This window comes from Sceloporus undulatus, chromosome 4, assembly GCF_019175285.1.
Source record: "Sceloporus undulatus isolate JIND9_A2432 ecotype Alabama chromosome 4, SceUnd_v1.1, whole genome shotgun sequence".
Classification (NCBI taxonomy): Eukaryota; Metazoa; Chordata; class Lepidosauria; order Squamata; family Phrynosomatidae; genus Sceloporus; species Sceloporus undulatus.
The window spans coordinates 197,176,478-197,194,933 of NC_056525.1; positions in this window are offsets into that span (position 1 = coordinate 197,176,478).

An 18,456-nucleotide genomic window follows, 5' to 3' on the forward strand; every position below is an offset into this window, starting at 1 on the left:
ACTATACTTCTATTGATGCAGCCTAAAATCGCATTGGCCTTGTTAGCTGCAGCATCACACTGTTGACTCATGTTCAACATGTGGTCTCCTTGGACTCCTAGATCCTTTTCACATGTAGTTTCATTCAGCCAGATTTCTCACATCCTATATCTGTGCATTTTATTTTTCTGCCCTAAGTGCAGTATCTTGCATTTATTCGTGTTGAATTTCATTTCGTTAGCTTTGGCCCAGTTTTCTAGTCTGTTCAGGTCTCTTTGAATTTTGATCCTGTCCTCTGGTGTGTTAGATACTCCTCCTAATTTGGTGTCATCTGCAAATTTGATGAGTGTGCCCCCAATTCTTTCATCCAAGTCATTGATAAAGATGTTGAATAGCACTGGGCCCCGAACAGAACCCTGTGGGACCCTCTGGTCACTTCTCTCGAGGATGAAAAGGAGCCATTGTTGAGCACCCTTTGGCTTCAGCCAGACAACCAATTACAAATCCATGTAACAGTTGGCTTGTCTAGCCCACATTCTACAAGCTTGTTTGCAAGAATATCATGGCGGACTTTGTCAAAGGCCTTACTGAAATCAAGATATACTATATCCACAGCATTCCCTTCGTCTAGCAAGCTGATAATTTTATCAAAAAAAGTAATCAGGTTTGTGTGGCATGACTTGTTTCTCTGAAACCCATGTTGACTTTTTGTGATTATGGAATTGCCTTCTAAATGTTCACAGACTCTCTGTTTAATTATCTACTCTAGAATCTTTCCTGGTATTGATGTCAGACTAACTGAACGATAATTGTTTGGATCCTCTTTTTTTCCCTTTTTGAAGATGGGGACAATGTTTACCCTTCTCCAGTATTATTTGCTACTTGCTACTCACACCTTAATGATGTTTAGATCTTCTGCATATTTACTCAGGAATAACTATCATCTGGTTCAGTGGAGTTCCATGGAATTTATCATCCTTTTTCAGACGTCTCTCCAAAACCTAAGCTCTTTACAAACTCTGTTCAGATGTTCATTTGCAGTAGACATAGAGTAGGCCAGAGTTGCATGTTCTAGTTTCCTCATCTTCCACCCTTGACCTCCTCATGTTGCTGAGGAAAGTTTGAAATGCAGCTTTAATTGCAGTCAAGTTCCAAACAAACAGAAGCCCTGCCTTATTAAGGTTTCTGACCCCAAGGACTTCTGCAATCACATTCAGATAAACATGGTTACAGCTCCTTTTTCTGCAACAGGGAGAGGTCAAGAGTGGAGGAAGCAGGACTGAAGCATGCATCCCTGACTTCCTCTATGAAAATAACACCTGATCAGGCTGAGCTTGATTATTATTTTTCCCGACTATGCACCTTGTCCTTCCTAGTGTGCTAAAAGTAATAAGCAGAATGGTCAACCTACAAATTGCTTTTAAATTGCACCCCCCTCCCCAAACAAATTGCCTTCCATAAGAGATGCACACCCAGTGTCAGAGCTGACTTTCAGCAAACAAGGGAGAGGTGGCAATTGTTGTACAAGGACAAGATTTTGTTTTGTTTTTTACTTTGTCTCTGAAACTATTAGACCTCCAGGGAAATTTCTCAACCAACTATCCTGTGAACTCCTTGTCAAAGGCTAAACACGGTCCAATGCTTAATGATTAGACAAATCCCAGCAAATCTCTTCCTAGGAGACTAAAAAGAAAATAAAGTAAAGGAGGATGGAGCAAAAAGGGCATCTTTGGCCCAGTACAAACAGGTGCTTTGTGGCGTGGTGGTGGTGATTTTAGGGTTCGGAAGCGTGTAGCAACCACACACTGCTAAACCCTAATACGTATAGGCAGTGCCATTTTGATGCAGCACAATCCATACGGTGCATGCATCCATGATATGTCTTGTGAGGCATACAAGACATGTCACTGCAATGCCCCTGGATGCAAATGGAGCCTTGGTGGCATCGTGGGAAGGAACTCCATTTCTGATTTCCTTTTTGCAGCAGATCATTGTTGCTGCCATGCTGGTGCCACAGCAATGATCCAGAGGAGAAATGGATGGCCTCTGGCCTCCCCTTTCATTACACAAAGCTGCAGTAGAGTTACACAAACTCCCAACTCTCATGGGAAGAAATTAAAAGATTAATTTTAATGCTAATAGGAATTTTAGTCCTCCAAATACTTTCTTAACAAAGCTCACCTGCTGTTCATACAGTTACTTTTCCAGGGATGAGAAGCTTCTGAAAAGATAATAAATCCTCTGATGAAAACTAATTGCATCATACTGAAAGTTTGATACAACTTGTGGCATTTATTTATTTATTCATTTATATCCTGCTCTTTTCCCAGGACTGGGACTCAGAGCAGCTTCACAGCATAAAAAAACAAACAAAAAGTACAATTAAAAACATTTATAAATAAATAAATAAATGACGTACATTAAAAAGAATGATTAAACTAGTCTAACATTCCAGCCTGTCCTTATAGTAATTCCTTAGATGCCTGTTTGAACAGGTAGGTCTTCACCTGCTGGTGGAAAGCCATCAAGGAGGGAGCCGTTCTTACCTCCCTGGGCAGGAAATTCCAGAGTCTAGGGGCAGCCACCGAGAAGGCCCTCTCTCGCGTCCCCACCAACCGTGTTTGTGATGGTGTTGGGATGGAGAGAAGGGCTTCTCCAGAGGATCTCAGAGTCCGGGCCAGTTCATACCAGGAGAAACAGTCTGCCAAATGATGTGGACCTGAGCCATGTAGGGCTTTGTAGGTTATAACCAGTACCTTGAATTGTGCCCAGAAACAAACTGGCAGCCAATGAAGCTGTTTCAACAGGGGAGTTGTATGGTCTCTGTAATCTGCCCCTGTTAACAGCCTGGCAGCGGCCCTTTGAACCAGTTGAATTTTGCGAACACTTTTCAAAGGCAGTCCTATGTAGAGCCCATTACAGTAGTCCAAACGAGATGTAACCAAGGCATGTACCACCGTGGCCAGATCTGGCTTCTCAAGGAATGGGAGCAGTTGGTGCACAAGTTTTAAATGTGCAAAGCCACTCCTGGTCACAGCAGAGACCTGGGCCTTCAAGTTCAAAGCTGAGTCTAAGATTACCCCCAAACTGTGAACCCATCTCTTCAGGGGGAGTGTGACCCCATCTAATGCAGGCTGGATCCCTATTCCCTGATCTGCCTTTCGACTGACCAGGAGCACCTCTGTCTTGTCTGGATTAAGTTTCAACTTGTTTGCCCTCATCCAGTCCATTACTGAAGACAGACACTGGTTTAGGACCAGGACAGCCTCCTTGGATTGAGGTGGGAAGGAGTAGTAGAGTTGAGTTTCATCTGCATATTGATGACACCGCACCCCAAAACTCCAGACAACCTTTCAGTGGTTTCATATATATGTTAAACAGCATAGGGCACAACACAGAACCCTGAGAGACCCCACAGGTCAATGGCCAGGGGGTAAAACAGGAGTCCCCCAGCACCACCTTCTGGGTTCGCCCCTCCAGGAAGGAACTGAGCCACTGTAGAACAGTACCTCCAAGCCCCATCCCAGAGAGGCGGTCCAGAAGGATGCCATGATCGATGGTATCAAAAGCCGCTGAGAGGTCCAGGAGAACCAACAGGGACACACTCCCCCTGTCTAGTTCCCTGCATAGGTCATCCACCAAGGCAACCAAGGCTGTCTCTGTCTCTTTTGGATGCTCAAGAGTGCAAAATTTTTAAAAGGAGATCTATTCCCTGGGAGTAATTTCATCTGTTTACTATAGTTTTGGCTTTTTAAATTCTGCTTTTAGTGAGCAATTAATAGCAGAATAACAAGATCTGCTTGTCAGGAAATTATTTCACTGAGGCTCAAAAACATTATTTAGATTAATCAAAACAAGCCTGTTAAAACATTTTGTCTGTTCAACAGTCTGAACAATACAATTACACACAGACAACATAGCAACCATCAGTAGATACAAGCCTTGCTGTTATCTTTTAGAGTACCTAGTTTTGCTATTTACTCTGGCCACTGTATTTTCCAGCTAAAATGAAGGCGGGATACAAACGGCCCTCAAGGGGCCGTTTTCCCGCCGCCGCCATTCTCTGCGCAGGGAAGCCCCAGCTGCCAGACCGCGAGGCTTCCCTGCGCAGCAAAAAAGGAGCAGCGAAATGCCGCTCCTTTTTTGAACGCGGAAGTGGCGCCGCGAGGGGTGGAGTGCACCCTCGCGACATCACTTCCGCTGCAACACGTCTGGACGCACAGCGTCCAGTACGTCAACATGGCGGCGCCCATGTGGATGGGCACCGCAAAAAAGTACGCGCTCCGCGCGTACTGGGAGGAAGGGCCGTCAGGAAGGTAAGAACCTTCCTAACCCTAATACGGCCCTTCCTAACCCTAGTACACGCAGAGCGCATACTTTATGGCGGTTTGTAACCCGCCGAAGTGAGCACAGGCTATTGGGAATCAGGAACAGATGTACAAACCACTGGATAATTATAACTGCAAGGAATATAATATTTGCCCAGCACTAGGAACAAGACATATCAGTCACACTTTCCTCTCAAGTGACTATTTCACAGCTCATGTATGAGCATAATGGAAACTCTTATGCTACCTGTACTCTACCCATTATTTAGCTCAGATACATCCAAAGTATCTTATATTGCTGCATGTAAGAGAGTCAGAGCTAATAATTTAAGTATGAATAATTAAGTTGTCAATTAAGCTGACAATCACAACATCTGGTCAGTATAACCTTGCATCTTCACTCCTGGAAAGGCTCACATACAATTAGTATGATTGTTAGAAAATTATGTCTGTCAAAGCCAATTAGTTTGAGTTAGATCTCCCTTTCTGTAACTTAGAGTGCTGCACGGATTGCTTTGCAATTAATATGAGGCTGTCTAAAATCTCTACTTGACAAAAGCTCTTGTGAAGCCTTCATTAACTTTACTTGTTTCATCAATGCAATTATGCATCATAATTTATCTATCTTATCAGTTCACTTCAGCTCTCATTGGGGATTATTTTTAAAAGTAGTATATATTTTCTGCAGCATTGAGAAAAATAAGCAAGAAGAGTCAACAAAAAGTTCAGTTATTTAACAATAAAACCTGTGTTTTACATGTCAAATGAGTGTCCTATAAACTGGTCTTCATTAGAGGAGGGAAATGGAGGAAATGTTCTATCTGTTGCTAAAGTTTGTGAAGGGGGTTGTATAGATAGTGTTTCCTACTTAGGTCACTCTCTCTTAAGACTAACGGTCTTTCTCAGAAGATTCTAAACTATCAGTAAGTAGTCAGTAACTGCCTCCTCTAAGTCTAAGATGAAGTAACAGCCTCTTCCTGCTTTATTAATACCAGTTATGATAGGATTTAGTTTGTTGTGTTTTTATTTATTAAAGCTATTATTGTTTGTTTTTAAACCACAAACTGCACATTTGTTATTTCTTTCAGTTAGGGGTGTACAAACAGCCCTGAAGGGGCAGCCTCCAGCCGCCCCTTCTTCAGTTGGATTGAGGCCATGGCAACTGCACGGCGCAGCCCTGACCTGGCCTTTCCAGGGTGCGAAAAGAAGCTGCAAAAAATGGACCCAGCCTTGGAGGAACAGCATGACACCACACACTGTGTGGAGCTGTGTATAGCATCATGGTGCCCTGGGGGCAGAGCCGGGGCATGTGTCATGGAGATGCTATGCCCCAACTCTGCCCCCCCAGCCAGATCAAAGTGCTGGTCTGCACAGGACCATAGTCTTTATCTTTAAGAAAGCATATTAAAATATAATCTGACCCACACTTGCGCTGTATTGCTAGTGAAAACTAAACTCTGACTTTCATGCTTGCTTATTTTTGTTTCCCCTTAAAAGGGTTAACACCCCAGGAAACTAAAATTGCACCCCACAATTTTCATTAGAGGAGAGAAATTGAGGAAATTGCTCTGTCTGTTGCTAAAGTTTGTGAAGAGGGTTAAACTTCCATATGATGTTCTCCTTTCTGTAGGAAATTGCTTCTGGAACAACATTTTTCTGGATGCATGGAACATCCAAAAGTAACTCCCAGAAGAAACAGAAACATTTTATTCCTACCTAGCTGCTGTGGTGCTGTGGCGCTATATATATATATATATATATATATATATATATATATATCAGGATACACTGCAAAGAAGCCCCTTTGAAAAGGGTGTGTGACCGAACATCTAGTTACAATTAAAATGCTCTTCACTGAACAGGAGCTAGAACATGGGGCCTTTATACTTAAATAGAACAATTTTTAGAATACTGTCTGCCCTTCCAGGATTCCAGTGTCAGTAGTGAGTAAAGACACAGAAGAGAACTGTGACTGGCTGATAGGCTATAGCATTATGAAAGCTGAATGTTTATTGGACATTGACTACCCATTGACTACTCATTCTCCCTCCCCTCTGTGCTGGCTAGAGACATCTGGATGACTGAAGGAAACTACTTTTCCAGGAAGTCCCAACTAGTAATAAATAAGACTTTCTGTTTGTAGTATCTCACTTTTTTGTTGTTGTTGCAATAGTATGTAGTAGACAGGCCCTGAGATAATGTTTAAGTTAGATAGAATTTATCTTATGCACCAAAACAGGCACATAATGAAGGCTCCCAATTTTATATCTGCCTATCAGTTCTGAATTGGACATGGAAAATTGAACTACTTCTCTAAAACAAAAGATAAATGCACTGTTGTTCTGAATCCAGAACATTATGGCACTTCACATGTCATCATTAAATGTGTAACAGTAGTTCTCTTTTGATCCTGCAAACACTGCTCCTTCCTCCTTGATGTTTTAGCTTGGCAACATCAGCTCAGCAAAAGCAATTATGCCAGCATAAATGAAAATCTGGAGGACTGAGAGACTTCTTTTCTTCCTCAAAATATGAATTGTTATAATTTGATTTCGTTGTTATAATTTGATGTTCCAGGACATACAATGGCAGGACTTGAACAAGGATGTAGTTGGGACATCATATTTACACACACACACACACACACACACACACACACGCACCTGCTTTGTGAGCAACTAATGATTTCTTGTACAAGTATCGGAGTGGCAGCACCAATGGCCTCCAGTGACAACTCTCCCTGATAAGCCTTACTCAGCCTTCTTCTCCTCACCATCTGTAGATACCTTTGGGCTTGCATACCCTGGCATTCTCTGGATTCTTTCATGGACAATAATGGATGTGTCCATCCTCCCAGGACATACAATGGCAGGACATTTCATTTTATTATCATTATAGGGGATGTTGACCATAATCTGGCACGTTAACCTTTTCTGGTGCCAAGAACCTATTGAGCCTACAGATTCTTCAATTCATTCCAAGAAGCCAGCTTCAACATAAAAACCAACAGGAGACAGTAATGCCAAACTTAGGAGCTTATTACACTGCTTTGAAAAGCAACTTATCACTGCCAAATTGAATTCAAATTCAGGCTGCAGCCAGATACTATGATATGCATTTTGCCACCAACGCCACTATGCGGTTGCATCCTGGGTATCTTCTGGCTAGAATCTGAGCTCAGCCAGGCTCTTTTCTAAGCTGGGAGCTTCCCAGCTTTGCAAATCAGCTGGCTGAACGCAGATTCTAGCCGGAAGTTACCCTGGATGTACCCACCCAGTGGCATTACTGGCAAAAAATGTGCAATAGTATCCAGATGCAGCCTGAATTAGACTTCAATTCAGAAGTGGTAAGTCACTTTTTTAAGCTGTGTGCTATGCCCCCTAGTTTGGACATCTGATTGGCATAACCCACACCAGCCCTGAACTCCTGAGCTCAATCCATTTGCTTAAATGCACCAGGGCACCAAATTCCTGTTTTTGTGGGTAATAGCAGCATAATGAGTTCTAATGGGCACTGGCTGTCCCAATGTCTGACCGACTGCCAAAACATGATTTAATATCATCCCTCTGCCCATGACACGTGTGTACTGAATAATACTTTCTTTTCAAAGATCGTACATTTTCTGTCCATAGTAGGTTACAATCCATCCCCAACTAAAACCTTCTTTTGAAAGTAAGCCAAGCAACTGAAAGAACCGATTTGCAAATAATCACAGAAAATTATACTGAGGAGTTTTGTAGTGCATAAGCTTTATCTGAAATAGTACATTATACATGGAAAAATTACTACGCAAAACTGAACTCTCCTCATGTTGTCTTCCAAGGTTGAAAATGTCATTATTAAAGCTAATGCTCCCTTGAAAGGGACTTCTGAAAATGACAAAAGGGGATCAAGTTAAAAGGTACAGAGTTTCAAGCAGATGTAGTATAAATACCAAGAAAGACCAACCACTACCATGTCAGGATGCACAGGGAAGCCATTGAAATCCACAAACACCTGAACGATTTCAACCGGAAAGAAGAAACCCTTAAAGTGAACAAAATTTGGCTACCAGTCCTGAGGAATAGCAAAATAAGGACTCAGCATATGCAAATGGGAAACCATTCAGAGTCAGGGGCTTTCCCAGCAGATAATGATCACCAATTAGCAGGCATTAATCCTCTTTTGCATTAGCCTCCCAGCCTGAGGCCGGCCATTAACACAGAACAATACACATGCAAATCTCTCCTGCATTCACAGTATATATACAACCAACTTTTTCCAGGCAAAGCATTCTCTGAAGATGCCAGCCACAGATGCTGGCGAAACGTCAGAAAGAAACTCTGCTAGAACATGGCCACATAGCCTGAAAAACCTGCAAAAAACCTATGGATGCCGCCCATGAAAGCCTTCGACTTTACCAAGAAAGACTGATTCCTATGTGGAAGTCATTATGCGCACATCAAGTAAAGCCTAATTGCCTAGAAACTTTATATTTGCTGGGTGAAAAGGATGTTGTATCACTCAGAAATATTTTGCTTGGGCAGAAGGAGGCTGACCCATGATGTTAGGTATTGACTGGCTTCATAGAACCATATGGGTTCTAGAAAAGAAATGAAGCAAACATAATGTCTACTTCCAAGGTGTTTTATCTGTAACCCTTTGATAGGAAATACAGGTCTTCTTCTTTTCTTGCTGTGTTAAAAAAATTAACACAGCATCATTTCTTACCAAATGTTCTAAAACAATCTGTCTGAGGCTAGGAATATTATTCTTCACTAGGATTTTTCCTGAAGATACTGAGAAATTTCAGCAAATTTCTTCCTGCCACAAAGTCTTCAAACTCACACAGGCTATTCACAATTTGAGATTTGTTCTGTACAAATGTTACACATGATTGTTTTGTTCAGAAATCTGCATTTCTCTGCACAGGAAAGAGCCTGTATAATAGGTAAGTGGAGTAATATTCATTCCTGCACAGAAAATTCTGCTTCCTGTGCAGAAAATGTGTTTTCTGTGCAAATCAAGAATATGCACATTTTATGCAGAATAAATCCCCTATTATAGCATTTTATGTGATGGAATTAATATTACTGTATTTAAATATTTTCCACACAGAAAGCTCTGTTTCCTGTGGAGAAAATGCTGTTTTCTGTGCAAAACAATCACATGACAATATTTTACAAAATATTTCTGGCACTGCAAAGATTCTTGTAAATCCAAGATTCTTCTCATAAGGATTTCTTAACACTTGATAAACATGCTTTTTGACCAGTTTTTAAAATATTTTTAAAATATTATTTCCATCCCTATCTCAAATCACTTTCCCTCATTACAATTTTCTTTAAATAACCCCCTCCCCAAAAAAAAACACCCCACAATCATGTTTCTTAAAATTGGAATAGAATTGAGAAGTTTACTAATATCCTATTCCCCATCAACTTCTAGGGCACTGGCAGCAAGCAATCCTTTCTTAATCGCCTTATGATAGACATATATGCTGAAGTATATATTCTTTAAAGAGCAATCAGTAATGGGCAGAACTGCTTTCCAGAACATCTCTTTCTATTGTTGGCTGACAGACAGTCAACAAACTCATTGAAAAGGATCTAAATTCTGTTGAAAGTAACAAAGAAGTCAGAAGAGCTTACACACCCTCAATATAAAGCTATTAAACTCCTAGTGACAGCTAAAAGTCTGAAGGGCAGGGACAGCCCAAGACATTCTGCTTTCCAAGGTGGCATAACAAAAGATGCTCCAAGCACAATGCATTTTATGCTTCATGGTCAGCCAAAGCATTTTAGCACAGGAGGCAAAAAAGCACTCAAATACTGAAGAAGATTGGAAGAAAGTAGAAGGTTTAGAGAAGAAATGAAGAGTGTTATGGAAGGTCTTACCCTCAAGGTGGATGTGTCCTGAAAGGAAACTCCAAAACCAATCTGTATTTAGGGAAATTTAAACTTAGTTCAAACAGACAGATATGGAGCAACCAGGGTAACTCAGTCTTGAGGGATCTATCCCAGCTTTACTGGGTCCCAAAGTACACAAAACTCCAGAGGGAGGTTTCCAAATTAAAATGAGTTTTATTTAAAAGGGGAAATAAACATTCAAGCAAACAACCCATCACACACTCAAGGACTATAGAAACCAAAGATGAGAGATTGGAATAGATGTAAGGCATCACTAATGGTGATAATTACCTATGTGGATCTTCCTTCCAATCACAGTGGTTCCAGGAATGGGCTTAATCGCTCCTGCGCAAATCTGAGTGGTGGGTGATAGAGGTGCTAGTCAGGCAAACCGACAGCATTCCTGCCTGCTCCTGTACTAAGCTTAGGACTTGCTGAAACGTCCTAATATTTATAGTAAAAATATGCCTTTAGGCCAGATTCCAAGGGGTTGAAAAGACAGAATACTTTGAAATGGGTTTGGATTCACCTTGAAATGTTTGAAATTAGTTTTCCAAGGTGGTGGCACTGATGTGTGAATCAATGGATGGTAAGGGATGTGCATTTCCAGGCAGAGAAGATTAGAATGCAAGATTGCCAGTGTTTTGTTTTGTCTTATGATGGCAACCCATTGTGGGTCTCCTCACCTCCTCCAGAATGTCCAGAATCAATCAATCAAACTGGGCCCCCATGAGCCCCCTGTCTTGCTAACCTACATGCAAGAGCTATTCTCTAGTCGTGGTGTCCATATTTTGAAGTTGTAGAAGGGTCACCCGGCTTATGTTTTATTACATTTCTGATATCAAAAGAGGAGGAGTGATTAGCAGCATCCATGGGTCTAACAAAGGAGACAAGTGAGGAAGGAGATAAGGTTTGAAGACCATATAATGTTAAGTATGGTGAAGTGTTATGAAAGTAACAAGTATGATAAGAAGAACTCAGTATGTACATTTTTAAAGATAATGCCTTTGATGATATTGATTGTGAGTAATATGGGAATATTTGATTTTGTGTGCTGAATATTTTAAAAGCATTCACCTCTAACAGCAGAAATATAATAGCAAAATTAATAATTAACACTTTGCTGTCCTTCATGATACTGCCTGAAGAAGCTGTCTCAAAATGCTTAAAAATAGGGCCAGTCCTGATGAAGTGGCATATATGAATTAGAACTCAAACACACCATTCTAGAAAAGCTTCATTATCATCATTACCCTGTGTTCACACTACAATTCCTCCTACCTGCAGTATTTGAAATGTAGACTATAAGGTTGGAAGTAACTCCAAATGTGGTGTTCAGTTTTCATCCCATTTAAGAACCAATTAGATACAATGCTACAGACATCACCATGTCTTAGGTTTGTTTGTTTTTATTTGAAACCAACTGTGGACAGGGTAGGGTGGGCATAGTCCTTATCTGGATCAGAGAATCACACTAGTGGAGTGGGGGGAGCAGGGTCAAACCTTTCCCTTTGTGCTATTTTTCCACTGAGATTCTCTCTCTCCAAAATTAGCTTTACAGAAGATGTCTTTCTTTATTTTATTTCTACATTTGGAAATGAGTGTTGACACTTCTTTGAATGAGTAGGTTATGGACCAGGAGGAATAATGATTTTATCCTTTGATGTACACATTCTTTGCTCAACATCACCATGCAGTACAGAATGTCAGGACTATTAACAGCAGAAAAGGACAAGCCTATCATGAATGTCATCTCGGTCATTTAAAAAAAATCTGGTTCATTAAAATACAGTTGTTGAAATTCATAGGAATTACAGCTCAATCAGATTTTCCCAAAGCAGAAACCTAGTTTGGCCAATAATAATAAAAGCATATTCCAGTAACCATATTGACAAACTCTTAACATTTATGGAAACATCACCCTTCTAATTATAGCCTATTAAAATTATGATTGATTGCATCATTTCCTTCCAGATTTATTTCCAGTTCCTTCCTCTTGGAAAAATGTGGAAGGTTTCTTTTTCTTTCAAACAGAGACACCAAGAAAGTGACAGGGAGGTAGCATTTTAAGGCCAACATTCCCTTTAATTCATAACAACCCACTTTTTAAAAAAATCTGCTTTCATTCATCTAGAGAAAACAGGAAATATTGTTATGTGCCTTCAAGTCAACTCTGACTTGTGGTCATCCTGTCATAGTTTTTTCTTGGCTAGATATTTTATTCAAAGGAGATTTGCTATTTCCTTACTCTGAGGTAGAATTGTGTGACTTGCCCAAGATCACCCAGTGGGTTTCCATGCTGAGTTAGGGATAAGAACCCTGGCCTGCATCAAAATTACAGAACTTCTCTTGGGAGAGGAAAAACAATGGTTTCTCATTCTAGTCAATGATGCTAGTGTCTGTTGCATGAATAATAGAAAGAAAGGTAACCATAGACAACTTCATTTTATATTCAGCAGCATTACCCAGCCACATATGGCTATTCTGGAATGTGAAAGATTGCATATCCAAGTTAAACAAGATAGCCCCATTTTTAATCCCTCCACGCCATTTCATTTAAAGTAGTGTTTCTTGCTAAGCAAGCCAAGATAGTGCATATTAATTGGATCAAAAAGAAGGTGGGTATCTGGACTAGTTTTTCCCAGTGCTTGAATAGCACAATGCCTCCTGCTACCTCTGATGAATGTTCATATGAAGTTCTTAAGGAATTCTACAACAAATCTGGATCTCAAATGCCTAACATGATGGGCTGGAGGTATCGCATGGCTCTACCAGTGGTGAGGAACAAAAAGTGATGCAGAAGTCCTATTTTTTCTTTCTTTTTTTTTTTTAAAAAAACACTTCTTCTAGGCCTAAAATGGGAATATGACAAAAAATGTCCTGCATACTCCCATGAGGGCCACAAAAATATTCCTAGGGACTACATGCAGCCCACCTTTTGCTTAGCCCACCTCTTATACTGTACATAGCAGAGGCAGAGGCATGAACCTCTTTACAAAGCAATACAGTGGTACCTCGGGATACGAAATACCCAGGTTACGAAATTTCCGGGATACGAAAAAATCCCATAGGAAATAATTGTTCTGGGTTACGAATGTTTTTTCGGGTTACGAAAAAATTTTTGGTGCTTTTCGGCGCTATTTCACACGGAATCGCGGCTTTTCCCCATTAGCGCCTATGGCATTTCGGCTTACGAAGGCTTTTCGGGTTACGAAAGCGGCCGCGGAACGAATTAATTTCGTAACCCGAGGAAGCACTGTATTACTAACTATAGCCAAACAACAGCAATACCATAGCAAAATGGCAGACAAAAGAACAATGAAACTATACTCAGTTTCATAATCAGGAATAATAAAAGACAACATTCCAGCCACTTGGCACATAAATTGCTTCTCATAAGAACTCATCTGAGCACTATCTCCTGTAAAGTCTTTGACTATCTTTGAACAACTCCAAAACAAGAGCTAGTGTAGGTGTTTGGAGCACTGTGTTACGCTGGAGTAGCTTCTCATAGAATCATAGAGCTGTAAGAGACTATAAGGGCCATCCAATCCAACCTCCTGCCATGCAGGAACACATAATCAAAGCACTCACAGCAGATGGCCATCCAGCCTCTGTTTAAAAACACTTGAGAAGGAGACTCCACCACACTCCAAGGCAGAGTATTCTACTGTTGAACAACTCTTACTATTGGAATGTTCTTCCTAATGTTTAGGTGGAATCACTTTCCCTGTAGTTTGAATCCATTGTTCTATGTCCTAGTGCAGGGGTAGGCAACCTTTTTGAGCTGGGGGCCGGGTTGCTGTCCCTCAGACAACTGGGGGGCCGAAGCCAAAAAATAAATAATTAAATAATTTTTTTTAAAAAATTAAATATATAAATAAACCAGGACAAATGTAGGACAAAATTTTCAAATGGAAGACACTTTTTTTAAAAAATGGAGGACATATGAAAAAAATTGCTGATTTTTTTAAAAATTGTTAATATAAATGCATGTTTCTGAGGCTTCTATAGACAATTGCCCCCCAAAGGCCCCGGCGGCAATCGGCGGCAGGACCGGGCTGGGGCCGGTCCCAAGGCCTTGCCAGGCCGCATCCGGCCCGCGGGCCGCAGGTTGCCTACCTCTGTTCTAGTGTCTGGAGCATCAGAAAAGAAGCTACTCAGAGGACAGGTACAAGAAGGCTAGGATAAAATGAAAATTACAGGAGGACACATGATTTATTTGTGTCATGAACCTCTGCTACTGTCAGCTACACTGAGAGGGAAACTTGAATGGGATGGCAAATGTCACACACAATCAAAATGTTCTGGTGCTGTGACCCTGCTGCATCTGACTCTCATATCTTCTAACTTTTCATGTCTTCCTTTTCTTATATACATATAGCATTTTGAGCTCTTTAGCATAAGGATCTCTCTTCCATATTATTCAGTTACAGCATCACACTACCCCCCCCCCCCGCCGAAAAAACCCACAATTAAACAGGAAGGCAAGAGTAATATTATGTGTTGTGTACATGTTTGGCTGCTGGTAAAAAAAAAATCCTTATGATGTACAAACCTGTATTTTATAAAAAGAGCCAAAGAACCCAGATGTTTCTCACTTATCATGTCTGCATTATATGGAATGTACCTTTATTCGATATTTATTTACTTATTTATTTATTTATTCATTTACAATATTATTATATCAGTCTTCAGCCACAAAAGCTATCAGAGCAGCTTACAGACTGGTCATTTGACAGTTCTCTGCTTCCAGTCTTCAATTTAAATAAGGCACAACACACAAGGAAAAGGGAATGGCAGTAGGGGAGTAAGTCCAGTAGATACTTCCGGTTCTCTGAGAGAAGTGGCAGTTCAGATGGAGGGAGGAACTTTCATTTGCTTCTGGGCTTAGGCATGATGGAGCTGTGCCTCACAGCTGAATACGTATACATTACATAATATATGAACAAAGTAACTTAAAGGGAGACGGTTTGGTGTGGTGGTTTGAGTGTTAGACCAGGACATTTGTAAACCAGGCTTCAAATCCCCACTTGGCCATGGAAATTCTGCCAGGAAAACTCATCATAGGCCTGTTACAGACAGCCAAAATAAAGCTGCTTCGAGTCACAGTGGAGGTATGGTGTTTCAATGATGCATGCGTCCTAAGAATCCAGAAGTAGCACCAAAGCAACGCTCCAGACTGGAGCGTGGCTTTGGTGCGGCTTCTGGACTCTTAGGACACATGCATCATTGAAACACCATACCTCCACTGTGACTCGAACGAAGCAGCTTTATTTTGGCTGTCTGTAACAGGCCATAGATTCACCTTAGGCTTGCCATAAGTCATAAATAACATAAAGACACACAACAATAAGTAATTTAAAGGCCTAAAACGAATTGCTAATCCGAACTAGAGTAGAGCTATCTAACAATTATATTTACATATTGACTTACTATTCTGCAGTTCAGTGGATCTGCTCTATTTAGGAGCAGTTGGATATCCGAGAAAAGATAACACAGTTATAGGGGGGAATGAATAGTGGATTCTACATTTTAAACCTCTTATAAAAAAGAATTTAAGATATTAATTCTGTGCTATGAGTGTGAAAGAAGAGCAATATCTCAGATAGAATTAAGACCATTTGCTTACATATCAATAAGTGTTAGTCATATGTTAACTCCAAATCCTTCCTAATACAGTGGACCCTCGGCTTATACAGGGGGATGAAAGTGAGATGAAAAAGAGGAAAAGGCTATAGAAACCAATATGAGAGAAATGCTTATAATAAGGAAAGATCCCAGGAAAGTGTGAGTGGAAATTTATGGAAATTTCCACTTTCACAACATCAGTCAAGCCCATTGACAGAATGTATTTAAAAAAAAAAAAAGCTTTTGGTTGACTGACCACAATTAGCATCCTCATTTCTTCCACAGATTTTGATACATTCCAGATTATTCAGAGCTTCAGTAAATTATTTAGAAAGTTAACTTTGCTATAGCGTTATCTACTGGCAACATCCAAAATGGCAAACTAGGGGTTATTTTATTAATGATGCAAGGTATTCTAAATTAATTTCACTATGGGAGCATTTGATGCCTGAAGCTTAGGAGTAGTACAAGTTGATTTCCTTTATGCCTGTTTAGAAAGTGGCACAGGTTAATTGACTACTAAAGGGCAAATAAAGATATTCAGCAAGAACAGGAGAGAAGGGCCAATCATAGGAAGAAAATACATTTAAAATGCCTTGTCTGTAAAATTGTATGCTAAAAATGACCAAAGGTGTTAAACAAAAATAGAAGTCATGAAGAAATGAACGTTCTCCAAATTGTTATAATATCCTCACCAATTAGTCATCTTAAAATCCATTTTCTGTGTTCGGACAGAAGTATGAAATCATTCCTGGTCCCACGACAGGAAATAATTATTTTATCATCATCATCATCATCATCATCATCATCATCATCACCATCACCATCACCATCACCATCACCATCACCATCATCATCATCGTCAGTTTATCCCCATCCTTTTAAAATGAGAGTTCAACATCACACCAGGATGAAAGGCAGAGGCATGGAGGAAGAATGTGGCCTTGATACCCTCCATGATGGAGACCAGAAAATTTAAAATGAAGCAAGGCCCACTGGGCCAACGTTTGGCACGTGATGGGGGACAGAGTTCAGCTATTTAAGGACTGACCGCGCTCCATCCTGCCTCTTTTTCTTGGAAGCAGAGCAGAGGCCTCAACCATCCTTTGGCTAAGTTTTTCTCTCTCTCTTTGTGATCTCTTTGTGGGGCTTATAGGATTATCGGGGGTGCCAGACTTCATCTCTCCCCTTATCCTCTGGATTGTTTTCTCCCAGGATGGGGAGGTTTCCTAGGTACCTGCTCAGCCCCTGGCCTAGTTCCTTTGCCGCTTGGTGCTTGGGCTGCTCCCGTTTCAGCCAGGCTCTCTCTCCAGGTGGAGCAGAAGCGTGCTTGGTGCTTGGGTGGTCTGTGGCCTGGTTTGGCTTTCCCTCAGTGGGTTGGGGGAGTGCTGGGAGGCTGGCTGCCCCCGGCTTGATCCGATCTTCTCCCAGCAGTGCAGAGGTGTACTGGGGGCCTGGTGTCCATCAGTTCTGGCCTGGCCAGTTTTCTCCCAGTGGTGTGGGGGCACGCTGTGTCCTGGTGTGGTCTCTTGCTCACCCCGCCCCTCTCCCAGCAGCGTGGAGGGATTCCTGATGCTAGGGCAGCCCTCAGCCTATCCAGCTCTCTCCTGGAAGCTCAGGGGAGTTCTGGGTGCCTGCCATCCCACAGTTCGACCCACTCTTCAGCCCAGCCAGCTGTCTCTCAGCTATTTTCTGGCAGTGCTAGAGTGTCCTGGGTCCTGGGGTGCTGTTTTGGGCTTGCCCAAGCCCTCTCCTGGTGGCACAGAGGCACGCTGTGTGCTTGTTTGCCCCACTGCACAATCCAGCTCTCTCCCAGTGGTGCGGTGGAGTGCCTAGTGCCTAAGCAGCCCCCCGGCTTGGCCCAGTTCTTACTAGTACCTTCAGGGTGGCCCCACACACCTTTGGTGCAAAATTTTTTGTTTCTTTTGGGGGCCAGACGCCATTTTGTTTTGCTTAGGCACCATTTTGTTCTATGGTTATAGGAATCATTTTGTTTGCACAATCACTCTGGTGGCCATTTTCTAGTCACACTCTCTCCATCTCAATGTCATCATAATTGTGTGTGCATATACACGCACACACACATACAGATACACACACAAGCATACACAGATATATGTTTGTGTTTATACATGCACAGTATTAAAACAAGATATTATCAGATGTCATTATACCTTGACCTATCACATATCATATTTGTGTCTTGGTTGCATCCTCACTAGTCAGTTTCTGTATTAAAGGGTTTATCATGTAAAGTCTGGTCATTTATACAACAGTTTTTATCGAAATGCCTCCCAAAAAGGGAGTGGTAAATCAAAAGGAAAGGCACCTGCCAAAAGGGTGGTGTGTGAATAACCTTCTCCCATTGACTCTGACTCATCTGATGATGAGAGCAATTTGGTTGCCAAGGCGGCAATATTATCCAAGTTGGAACAACTTGAGACTAAGGGATAAACTACAGGAGTCTAAACAGGTGGCAACTGAATCATTTAATGCTATGGTTTTGTCCCGCTTAGAGGCTCTTGACAGAAATTATCAGCACCAAAGTCATGAGGTAGCTGTAGAGGATGTGGTCCTTCAGTCGACTTCAGAGCCAGCACCTCCAGCTGCAACAGTGCAAGCGGTTATAC